The sequence below is a fragment of the Callithrix jacchus genome, chromosome 15, assembly GCF_049354715.1.
Source record: "Callithrix jacchus isolate 240 chromosome 15, calJac240_pri, whole genome shotgun sequence".
Classification (NCBI taxonomy): Eukaryota; Metazoa; Chordata; class Mammalia; order Primates; family Cebidae; genus Callithrix; species Callithrix jacchus.
This window is the reverse complement of record NC_133516.1, coordinates 53,444,927-53,457,884: the sequence shown is the minus strand read 5'-3', so window position 1 is coordinate 53,457,884 and position 12,958 is coordinate 53,444,927.

Here is a 12,958-nt window from a genome sequence, read left to right as displayed (position 1 = left end):
CTGGCCTAAGCAGTTGCACACTTTGAATGATGATCAACTTGGAAACTGAGGACCCTGTAGGAGCATGGGGCTTCCCAGTTTCCATTTCAGTGTCATCTTATTTCACTCTAGTCCCTTTAACCTCGCTGTTCCTTCCTTGTCCTCCAGAAATGTAGAGAAACTACCGCCCCAACCCCCTTCTTCACTGGAATTTTGCAAAGATTAATTGGATAATTTCCGAATTATTCTTTTGAGCTGCTTGAAGGAAAAGTGCCGTCTAGAAGAACAAAGTAAAATAACAATAATAATTACATTTAAACGTATTTATGAGAATCTCTGTGGGGGCAATTAAGAGGAGACCAGCTTGTACTTGTGGAAAATTCACAAGTTGATGAAACACTCGTATCCTTGCCAATCCCCTGCGATTCTGCTGGGGTGCTGGTGGAAGGATGGTGTTGGGGCACTGGAACTGAAGTGCAGGCAGGAGGGGGTGGAAGCTTCAGAGCTTCAGCCCCTCATCCTTCACAAAAATAAGCTGCCTGTCCCGTGTCAGGCCTGTGGGAGACCACATGTGATGGCCCCAGACTGGTTACCGTGAAGTGCTCACACAGCTGTTTCCAAAAAACACATCTCCTGGTCATCCGCAAAAGAGAACTTACTTTTTGGGCTTCAGTGTCCTATAATTAATTCCTACCCATTTACCACAGAGACCGAAAATTCCTACTGCCTCCGCTGGGTGCCTGGAAGGACTTCTTTCACATCTGCTGATAGAACCTGTGTTTGTATTTAGCAGTGGGCCTGGCAGATAATGAGGTTTAGATGCCACAGAGCTATTTAGGTGAGTTTATTCTAGACTCTAAGGATCCCTCAGCTGCTAACATCTGGTCTGTTCAGATGTCGCCCTCTCTCCATTCAGAGGGCCCAGGTTTGGTGGGCAAGATACTCTCTTTTACAATCGACTTGCCTTTGATCTTCAAGACTGGCTTTCCCACTTACACACCTGGCCGCGCTTAGCCTCTGTAGCAATTCTGCACTCCTGCTCAGTGTTTCTTTTCTTGGCTTGCTTGCTTTTTTTTTCAGCTTCACTTTTTATACACAGATGGTCATCACGCTGTGTGCAACTGCAACCGCAGCCTGCTCATCATTGGAGAACAGATTTTTTTTTCTCCTCCAGCCGATTCAGACAGGATAATCTCTTAGGCAAACACTTGGGTACCTTCCCATCTCTTACAGCTTCACTTTCTGCTCACACCACCCCCACCAACTCCTACCCACCAAGTGTGAGCAGAGGCTGGGCCTTCTAGAGCGGAGCTTCTCCAGCAGTGAGCATACATACTGCCCGGGCATTTGATTAAAATACAGACTCTGATCCTTAGGCCAGGAGTGGGTCACAGGTTCTGACATCTGACGGGCTCCCAGGCAACACTGATGCTGTTGGTCTGAGAATCACGGGCTAAAGAGCAAAGTCCTACATTGCTTCTAGAATAATCCGCATTCTGGCCTCCTCCCAATAATGTTCCTGCCTTTCCCCCTCTTTCTTAACCAAATTTAACTCCCTTATATTCTATTCTCATGAAAGCACCTTCCTGCCCCCGGGTGACTATTTCATACTCAAATATTAATACCTGATGGAGAAGCAGGGTGTGGAATCAGAAGACAGTAGGTATAGGAACTGTGGTGTGACACAGTGTAAAAATTGCATTTCTAATTGGTGAACCTTTATTGTTTTTAATATATCCTGGCCGTATTCTACCCTGATAAAAATTTTAAAGAAATAATGTGATTCTCAATATGGAATTAGATCTTGACACACTTTCTCCTTCCTCCTCTATCCCCATTCATGCAGAACCACAGAGGTTCAACTCATGGCCCATTCAGAGTGCCCAAACATAAGGATCGCATCCTGTCAGGAAGGCGATCTGTGCCCCTGTCACAGTTGATGCCATGGCTGAGACCAGTATATTCTATTCAGATTTGAGAAAAGCAGTTTCCATGCAAGAAGTCTGATGCCATAATTAAAACATTTAGCAACTGGGTTCATGCTTGCCTTTTATATGAATCCTCAAGGGCGACGTTTAGATGAGCATGGACATCTGAAATCCATTTGACTCAATGGCTCTTTCTAGGAGGGAAGCACTTTTACCCTGCCATTAAATGGCCTTTTATGATTCTCCATTGATACATCAGGGTTGAGAGGCGCAAGCTTGTGAGTCCAACTCACCTAGATTCATATCCTCGTTCCATACCTGGCTTTAACCCTGTTGTTTAACCTTGTTTAGTATAGCTTTCCCATCTATATAATGGGCATAACTATGATTGCCATGTGTTTCAGGCCTATCACATGATAGGCTTTGTAGACTCCACGCCGGTGGCTATGACAGCCCTGTAAAGCTGGCTAGCGACTGGTATGACATGGGCGCCAGTCAATGACAGCACACCAGCCCTTGCCTTCAAGGGCTCTTCTAGGCTTGAGTCTCCCTTACTCTCCTGCATAATTGGGTGGTTTCCAAGAACCGGCTGGTTCAGCCAGGGCATTGGGAATGTGTGTGTTCTCAGGACTCAGGGCAACTGCTCCTGCCCTTGTGGTGTGAAAGGATTTCAATATTTTAACCGGTCCATCTCCATTTGGCTGATCATCTATTGAGAATTAGAGAGATTAAGCAAATTGCCCCAAGACTGCCCAGTCAGTTAGTGGTGGGGCCCAGGTATGTCTCCCTTTAGACAGACACCTGTGGTGTTAACCACTAGGAAACACTGCTCGATTTGGCATGAATGAATGTGCATGTAAGTGCCCAGCACAGTGTCCAGCATGTGGACAGTAGGTCCTCAGGAAATCCTAGACTCCTTTGCCCTTCCCCTACACCTGATTCCTATATGTTTCTCCACTGAGTTGAGTGCCATCCTCATTCTGGGGGCTGGGGTGGGGCGGATGAAACTTCAACACCTGACCTCCTCGTTACCCAGCAGGGCCTCATGGGTGCTGTGACTCACAGTTTCCAGTTCTCCCAGCTGCCCTGTGGTGCACGGGAGTTTTTTAGCTACAGGTTGGTGAAGTATTCCAGGGCAGGATGTTTACATCCCCTAGAGGAACAGGCACAGAATCAAGCCAGCCCTTGCTTGGCAACCCCTGGCTGTTCTTTCCAGCCTTAGGCACCTTGCCAAACCGACTCAGGAGAGGAAAACATAACAAGGGCTGATGTGCTTCCATTTCACATAGAGCATAATACAGGTTTTCAGGATGATTTATTTTCCTAAACAAGAAAATACAATGGACCCCATCCATTATTCAACATGCTAATGATAACCTTTACTCTCTTGTCAAGGATGATCTAAGGTGGTGTTCAACTGAAGTACAAAGAATAAGCAGAGAACACACAAACACACTCACAATCCCACAACAGTCCACGCATGACAGTGGGGGCAAAATGGGTGTACAAGAGGATGTGAAACTGAGAGGAAAGATGCGTTTCCACCTTTGCAGCTTTCTGAGCACCATAAAGCGCGGGCTTTGAACATTTTAGGTGATTTACTTGAAAATGACCCCATAGAAAGTGAATATTGATAACTCAATGCATGCTTTATTGTAATTTTTAGAAAACTGATTTCTTTCAACTGACATTCAAACCACATGGAGCAGAGAGACTGAAATTGTATCAACTTTCAAGATCTTTATGTGTGTCCCAATTAATTAACACCTCTCCGTATGGATATGTGTCAGGGGATACCCTGGAATACCAGGGTTCTCTCTCAGCCGGGAACGTCTCAGTTTCCTGAGAATTAAAGTTAATCGGGAAAATGCAAAAGTTTGTTTTGATTCCAAACAGGTTTGATAGAGTGGTAAAATATTCACTTACTAGTGAATGGAGATTTTGTCCAAGTAGAAAATAAATACTAATTAAAGTTATTAATTTCCCATGTTTGGGGATATTATGCATATTTAAATGGATATCAGTGAAAAGTAAATCAGTAGCAATAGCTTATTTTAGAATTAGTATTATAATTCAGGTATGAATGTCACCAAATATTAAGTTCATTTCTAAATTTTCCTTTTAAGCATTTTAGATAATATGAGACAAAATGAGTCTGTTAACAGGAGAGCCTGTGGAGAGCAGCTTAGTACTAAGCATCTGACCCTTGGCCGTGCCTTCCAGGAGACTGAAGAGAGTTATTTAAGAAATTTAAGGCCGAGTGCAGTGGCTCATGCCTGTAATCCCAGCACTTTGGGAGGCTGAGGTGGGAGGATGGCTTGAGCTCAGGAGTTCGAATACAGCCTAGGCAACATGGCGATACCTTGTCTCTACAAAAAACGTAAAAATTAGCCAAGTATGATGGTGCCTGTCTATAGCTGGGTAGTCCCAGCTACCAAGGAGGCTGAGGTGGAAGAATCACCTGAGCCTGGGTGGTTGAGACTGCAGAGAGCTGAGATCGCACCACAGCACTCCAGCCTGGGTGACAGAGCAAGAACCTATCTCAAAAAAGAAAAAGAAAAAAAAATATATTCTTAATGTGAAGGCAAAAGCATTTTTTCTGATTCATTTAAATGGTATTTTGGCTACAAAAATGAAAAATCAGCCTCCCAAAGTGATTGAAAAATCACTATCCCTGAAAAATCCTCATGGCCTTAGCCATTCTCCAAACCTCTTGATATTGAGATAAATGAGTAATAAGGAAGGCCGCATTTCTCCATCGGAATCACAGCAGACCCAGCAGCATCTAGGGGCATTTGGGGCTTGGGCTCTAGTTGGCTGGGTGATCCTGGAGAAGCTGGTTAACCTTTCTCAACCAGTAATAACCAGGTCATTATTCCACAGTAAAATGTAAAAGACTTTAGGTTGCTGTGGGGTTGCAATGAAACAACATAGGTTAAAATATTTAGGCCAGTGCGGTGGCTCATGCCTGTAATCCCAGCACTTTGGGAGGCTGAGGTGTGTGAGACCAGCCTGGGCAACATGGTAAAACCCCTTCTCTACTAAAAAATATGAAAATGAGTCCGTATTTTCTCCTTCTCTACTAAAAAATACGAAAGTGTGCTGGCGCATGCTTGTAATCCCAGGTGTTTGAAGGAGCTGAGCTGGGAGGATCGCTTGAGGCTGCAGATTCAGTGAGCCGTGATCGTGCTGTTGCACTCCATCCTGGGCAACAGATTGAGAATCAAGACCCTGTCTCAAAAAAAAAAGTATTTAGTATAGTAGCTAGTATAAAGAAATTCTTCAAGAAATACTGCTTCCTCACTCCCACCCCTCCAGGGAAAAAAAAATGTATGTCAGAGTTAAAAAAATAAAATAGAGAACTTAAGAATTAACTTCCTCTTATAATACCTAATCATATACTTAGCAGGATAAAAGATCTGTTTTTATTTTCATCCTTTCAATAAATGTTGGTTGTCTATCATATGTAAGGCACTAAGAACGGTTTTCTTCTCCAAAGCTGGTCACCTAGCTATGCAAGCAGTCATGTCAAACTTTAAAGGTTTTTTTCCGCAGGAAAAAAAATTGTCTAGGGGCAATGCTACTAAAACCAACAGTATATCAAATTGAACCGCATGGTCTCATTCTAGAGATCTCCAAAAGATTGTTCTAAAACTCTACCTTTCTTTTTGAAGGGGCTTCTAACATTCTTTAGGCTTAACTCCACCATTCCCTACTTGCAATACAACGTTCAGGATTATTCTAAATGATTCCGAGACTTTCCACAACTATGTCTATTTCAAGTCTGTTCTCGGAAGATGGAACTCCACAGAAGGCGGTTCACATGATTTTTAGTCCGAATCTATAAATAATTGGTGGATCCATTTTAGCCCCCAAAACTCCCATCTGGTTCTCTGTTCACACAAGACACTAGGCCCAAAGCTTGGAAGGATAGTAATCCTGTGAGGCATGAACATCGTAGGATAACTGTGATTATAGTAGATGCTCCTTGCTTCTGGTTTTTTGAGGACTGTAACTTGGGCTTTCCCAAGGTGATGTGCACCAGATCCGCAGGCTGGATTGAGGGGGTGGGGCAATTGCCTCTGAGTGGACAATTATTTTCTCTTCCCTGTTTAATTACCCTGTGTGTGTTTCCAGGCACTAAAACCCTTGTGGTTCAGGACCATGAAGGTCTGACCTCCTTCCTGCTCCTATTGCAGACTTTTTATAATTCCTGCCTGTGAGAGAAACAGAAGAACACAGCTTGTTTGGGGGATCCCAGATGGAGTTTGCAGGATGGATATTAGAAAAAAATCATCTCATTTGAGCGGTAGACTGAGAAATTTAAATTGGAACAGGGAAGAAAAACCATACATGTTGGGAGATGCAGTGGGGGTGAGGCAACCCATGAAGTCAGTTTTGTTTCTGTAAAGAGTCATTTCAGAGCGTCGATCTGCACTTTAAGAATTCCTAATGGGTACAGTCAGTTCAGCCCCAGCTGAATGTGTTGGAGTCTCTGATAATGTTCTTCTATTAAAGCTGGGGGGCGGGGGGAAACAATAACTGACACACAAAAACACACACTCAACCAAAGATGGGGGAAATGTGAGCACCAGACAGGCTCCTGCTGATCTGGGGGTGACAGCTGAAGAGACAAGAACATTTTAAGTGCAGGGAAGGAAGCAAGAACAGTCTCCCAAAACAGGAAAGAAGGGTCAGCAAAGGTAAGTTTATAAGTAAAACAAAGGGGCGGGGAGCAGGGGGGAATACAGGAGAGGATAAAAGAAGCAAAACCAAGTAAACCAAGCCCACCATGACTTATTAGGAATGTTTAATTTGAAACTGTGATCTCTACAATTATTGAAAATGGAGCAGTTAGAAAGGGAGGCATTTTGATTGTGACAGGGCAGGAAGAACCTGAGAAATATCTGACATTCAAATGCCTTTTTTTAAACTGCCTTTGTTCCAAAGTTCCTATTTTGCATCTGGTTAAATGCATATTAATTTCTCTTCCTTCCTAATGAATCACTGTGTGTACTGTGTCTTCTTTACGAAGAGGAAAGGGGTGTCTTCCCTGCCTTGCTCCCTCAGCTCAAACTTTTCATCTTCATCCTATAAGAATGATGAGACATTAAATGGGGTAATCTGGAAAAGGGAATGGAATGTGAACTGAAGACTTGAATGTAGGAGTTAGAAGTCAATCACTCTGCTAGCTATTAGACTGTTTTATCGTTGAAGAGGAGGATAGAGCATTTAGGAAAAAAAACCATGCTGACACCCCAGATCTTTCCAGCTCCCCATCTCATAAACTCATTTTATTTACCCAGAACCCCCCAAACAAACCTGGACTTGAAATCATCTTTTTCCTTGTGCATTCCTGAGAGTGACTGGCAGTGCAGCCACAGAACTGGCAAGTTCTGTTGAAGGAATTATATTCAGGCCCATTCACGATGCACGTTAACTTTGTGGGTGGAAAGAAACCTGGAGGAGAGAGAGGAAACAAGCCTTAAAGCCTCCAGAAATTGGCAGGCAGACTTCCGGAAGGAGGCTTCTCCAAGGAATCTTCTCCTAGAATTAAACCTAGGACTGAAATACATTTGCAAATGATTGGGCTTAAAAGTGGGGTTGGGTTTCCTCGTGTCATGCTGGTATGGGCCTAGAGAGAGTTTTGTGGGTTTTTTTGGAGATGAGAAGGGAGAAATGATGCACAATGAGAATGCAGAGCCGAAAATTCTGGACCACACATCATTTACTTAGAACAGACTTTCTCTCTGATATTCTTCCCAAATATGTCATGGCATTCACAAAGAACACTGCTTCTGAAATGTCGGATTATGCAGTAATAGTCACTGAACAAGAACATAAATGTCTTTAAAAAATTAATCAGTTCTCTTTAAGGTATGTGGGCTGCTCAAAATACTGTTTGTAGTGTCTCATCTTTAGCAGACTCCATGTGGAAACAGCTTTCTTATTTACAGACTACGATATTGACACATTATCTGGTATGATTAATTAAAGATGATTTTTAAACCCATATATTTCTTTAAAAGGCAGAAGAGACAGCCGGTTTTTAAAACTGGTGGTCATAAACTGCCATAAGATGGCACTGTAACATAAATTATGGAAAGAGTCAGCTATCCAGTATAAGGACTGAACAGATTCAGTGTGTTGCCAGCAGGTTGTCAGGCTTTGCAGGTTGAGCACATAGGAATGATTCCCAGAGACAGACATTAACTAGGAAACATGTTACAAGTATGTTACATTCACATCGGACTTTCACTTCGGTGAGAGGTGATCCAGCAGTTCAATGTGGACAGGTCCTTTTGCATTTTCAGAGAAAACAAATTCAAATCTAACCTGAAAGAAAAGGTTTAGGAAAATATTAAGAGAAAGAAAGATCAGACCAAAACCGCAAGGGCAAAACATGGGAAGGTGTTTTCCACTCTTGGTTCTGTTCCAGGCATAGAATAACTAAAGAAAAAATGAAAACCTTGTTGAACCATTCTCCTCTCCTTCCCTGCTTTCCCGTTGTTACAGGATGGGGGTGTAGATATTCTCAGTAAAGTGGCCAACCCCACAGGGCCTGGCTGTGGAGTGTGAATTTCGGTGCCAGCATGTTTATTCCCTTGTTTGTCACAAAGTGAGCATTGCCTTTTACAGATGGGCATTGGGGAATAAAGGATATTCTAGGATATTGATGCAGCAGGGCATTTTTTTTTCAACACTGTCTTTGAGAAAGGCTCAGTCAGTGCTGCCTCTGCCAGTGTGGCCTGGGTTTAGTGGCAATTCCTTCAAGATTAAAGAGGGAAGAAGGGAGGGAAACTTCATCCAAATTCCTTTGTAGGGGCTCCATAGCTTCAGGTGCAGTTGAAAACAGCTAACTTGCCAGCATATTCTGTCTGTACAGAAAAGCTATTTAAAATATCGCAGTCTCTTGGAGATCTTAGGCTATTGTCGTACCAAGTGGGTCCTCTCTTTGGCTTGGCATAGAATCAGGTACATGCTTTTCTCTGCTTAGCAAGCAGGTATCCAGGCCCTGTTCAGTACCGTACACTCAGGGGAGAGGTACAGGATGCTGCTGGCACATACATGAGATGGTTTTCTGAAATGCTCAGCATCCTTGCAAACTGTATGACTACCCTTGGCTAAGATGAGGTCACTGGGGAGCCTGGCTTTCTGTGGTAACATCAGCCTCCTTTTTTGGATGATGTTTCTGTCCGTCACCCTAGTAGAGAAAATAGAACATCAGGCAACTGAGAATACTGGTCAAAGTCCAATCAGAAATGTGCCTGAGGCTGTCATAGTCTGGAAGGCCCATTCAAGGGTAATGTGGTGTTGGAAGCCTGCAGAGCCTGACTTCTAGTTGACACAAAAAAAGGCAGGTTATCTCCGGAGTGGGGTAAGCCTCCATTTGTGGGCTTTTGGCTAGTGTTTTGGGCAAGGCACAAGCCAGAGTCTGTAATGACCAGTCTGACTATAGCAAGTAGACTTGAGGATGATTGTAACTTCTCACCTCCTCTTGTGAGATTGCCGTGGTTTAGAGATGTCTGTTTCTCGGTATGTAAGGAATATTAAGAGGAGGTTTGGGGACAGGGAAAAGAGAAGTGACTTCCTTCCTAATAAACTTGTGTTCCTCCGTCTCTACTAAAAATACAAAAAATTAGCTGGGCATGGTGGCGCGTACCTGTAATCCCAGCTACTCAGGAGGCTGAGGCAGGAGAATTGACTGAACCCAGGAGGCAAAGGTTGCGTTTGGCAAATGAGCCGAGATCGCGCCATTGCACTCCAGCCTGGGTAACAAGAGCGAAACTCTGTCTCAAAAACAAAACAAAACAAAAAACTTGCGTTCTCTACTTGCTGTTGGCAAAAAAAAAAAAAAGCTTGTGAAATACCATGCATGCTTTTTCCTCCAGCTATTGGTTTGAGAATATTGAATCACACGCCCCACCAAATATTGCTTATTGTCTTCATAGATGTTCTTTTGAAAATACTGTTTTAGACCTCCCCTTTGTTTCTCAACAGGGCACTTTTTTCTTCCCCCTCAAATGGCAAAAGTGGTATCTTCGTTTATAAGTATGTGAAAGTTGCTGTTTAAGACTCCCAGTCCCTTATCTGAAACCCTTGGTGCCAGAATTTAGAATTTTATAAAGGTACTATGGTACATAGACCGTATATTATATACGCCATAACCTGTGCATTAATATTTCTGCAGCGAAATGTGTGAATATTCACACTAAGTGGGCTAACTAAACTCTATAAAGAGCCCCACATCAGCTCAGGTCTTGCCAACGTTGAGTTAGTTTGTAAAAATAAAACTTTGTGCCTTAGAACCTGTGAATTTCAAAATTGTGAATAAGGGACTGTGAATCTGTATTTATATTGTATACATAGGATTATATTTTAGAAGAAATGTAATATAGAAGTTATGTTCAAGATCCATGGATTACTGGAAATAGCCTTTGAGATTTGGCCGTAAACTTGGGTCTAATTGTAACCCCCTCCATGGCTCATTAGCATTTGACTTTTTTCTTCTAGCTGACTAGAACTTCCAGCCCACGGGTTCCAAACTCATGTGTTTAAAGAGGCCGAGGAGATAATGTGAATGGAGTGGGTTGAGGTAGACAATAGGAACTGGTGAGGACCAGGGTACAGGGGAGCACCTGCACCATCCAAGGCAGGTGCCACCACCAGGCAGCTCCTGACAAGGGCTGCCGAGTAGGAAAGTGCCCCAGGTCATTTCATTTATCAAGGTAAGTCAGAAAAAGAAAATTTACAGAAAGTATTCTCAATTTTTAAATGTTAGCAACTAGACCAGGTGACATGGCTCATGCCTATAATCCCAGCACTCTGGAAGGCCAAGGTGGGCAGGTCATCTGAGCTCAGGAGTTCAAGACCAGGTCAGACAACATGGTGAAACCCCATCTCTACCAAAAATACAAAAAAATTTAGCCAGGCGTGGTGGTTCCCACCTGTGGTCCCAGCTACTCTGGAGGCTGAGGTGAGAGAATTGCTTGAGTCTGGGAGGCAGAGGTTGCAGTGAGCTGACATCACATCACTGTACTCCAGTCTGGGCAACAGAGTGGGACCCCATCTCAAAATAAATAAATAAATAAAAATGTTAGCAACTAATTCAGTGTTTTACAAATTCCATGTAAAACATACAACTTATGACATTTTCACTAGTCACTCAAAACTGCATGTGTGTGTATAAAAGAAAAGCATACAAAGAAAACAACCAGTATATAGTATATATCTTATCCCCCTCACCAGCCTCTAGGCAGTCTCTCCCTGGTTCTGTCATTTCCACTGTGGCTTTGATGTCCCCTGCCCTGCACAATCCCAACACCTATGGCCATGTGTTTGATCTGTGCACTGGACACAGTGAAAGCACCCTGCTCCAGCTAGACTTCGTGCTAGATTTTTTAAATCTCAATTTGGACTTCCTAGAACATGTTATTCTGCTTCTTAGCTATTGAAGTCTCCAGTCCCGGGAGTGCCGCCCTCCTAGATTCTCCTTTCCTTCACCTTCTTGTCTTTCTGAAGAGCCACAACTGATCATGCCTCTGGATACTGCCCCCTCTCCTTATTCACTTTTAATCTGACCCAACAGAAAAAAAACAGTCCCTAACTAACAGATCCTAGGTGCCTTTTCTGGGTTCTTCTTCACGAACTAACCTACATGGTTTGCAGCTTTTGAAACGCCCCCCTCCCTGGTGTCCACGCTACCACATGTGCTGGGGTCCCTCCATGTTTCCTCTCCCCACACTCCATTTGCCTCCTGCTAGATTCTGGCCTCAGCTTTCCTTTTCTCTACACTCAACTTTTTTATTCTCTACCAGAGCCTAATTAGCACCTCTCTCCCAGATGTTCCACAATCTAGACCTTCAGAGATATATTTTCTCCTAGGACACAAGACCTGAACTTCCAGGCAGATATTCCACAGGCCCCTCAAACTCAAGCTCTCCAAAATACAACCCCCTCTACCCTGCTCTAATCAGTGCCAGCTCATTTTCCTGGTCTTCTTTTTCAGATCAGTGCATTGGAACCAGTTGTTTGTAACTCAGCACATGAGGGTCCATCTCCTTTATGGTTCCTTTTCATGCCTGCTGATAGTGCCTCGCCTACTCTTACCATGATTCTTCCTTCCAGTCTATCCAAAAAGAACGTAGAGTGTCTAAAACTCAGCGACAACCATGCTGGTGACCAGGTGTCCCATGACTCCTCACTGCCTTCCATATTCTCCTTACCAAACTTTAATGCTATCAACAACCCTTACCTACCATGTTTTCATTCTTAGCCACCATGATTCCTATTCATGTACACTATAGATTTGATAAACCTGGACTGTGTGTTGAGAACACTTCATATCTCTGGCACAAAATATGTTCTTCCTTCTTACCTGAATTGAAGGCTTGCTTGAATACCCAGAGGCTAAGATGCACTTGCTATAGTTTGACCAATATATGGATAGTGTCATGCCATGTAGATTTTTTTAATCTCCATTTGGACTTCCTAGAACATGTTGTGTCTTATAATGCATTCCCAATGATAAAATGGAAGCAGAGGAGTTCATGGCCTTTAAATAGATATAAAGCATTTTTATTGCATTAATTATTTCCTGAGGAAATGCTAAAAAGCTGTGCATTTGATTAAATAAGCATGTGTGGTGAGAGTCACCAGTTGATAATGGATTATGACATACACCAACCCAAGGTAGCAGGAAAGTCAAGTTTAAATTTTCTGCTAATAGTGGTCATCAGCGTTGTCTAATAGGGCTATGATAACTTAAAAATAGTTTAAAGAATTGGACACATCACTGAACAATGGTTTTACATCAAATATATAGTTCATTCAAAAACCCCAGGGCAATTGAAATGATTCTGTCTGTTGGAAAAGATTTCTGGCTTTGAGTTTTGCAGTGGAATTTGTTAGAAAATGCTGTTGGTGCGTCACTAAGGATATATCGTTTCCTTCATTGACTATCGTTAGAAATACAAGTTTGTGTTTGGCAACATTTAGAAGCAGGAATTTTAGCATTTATTTTGGTCCGTAAGTCTTTTCATGATACAATA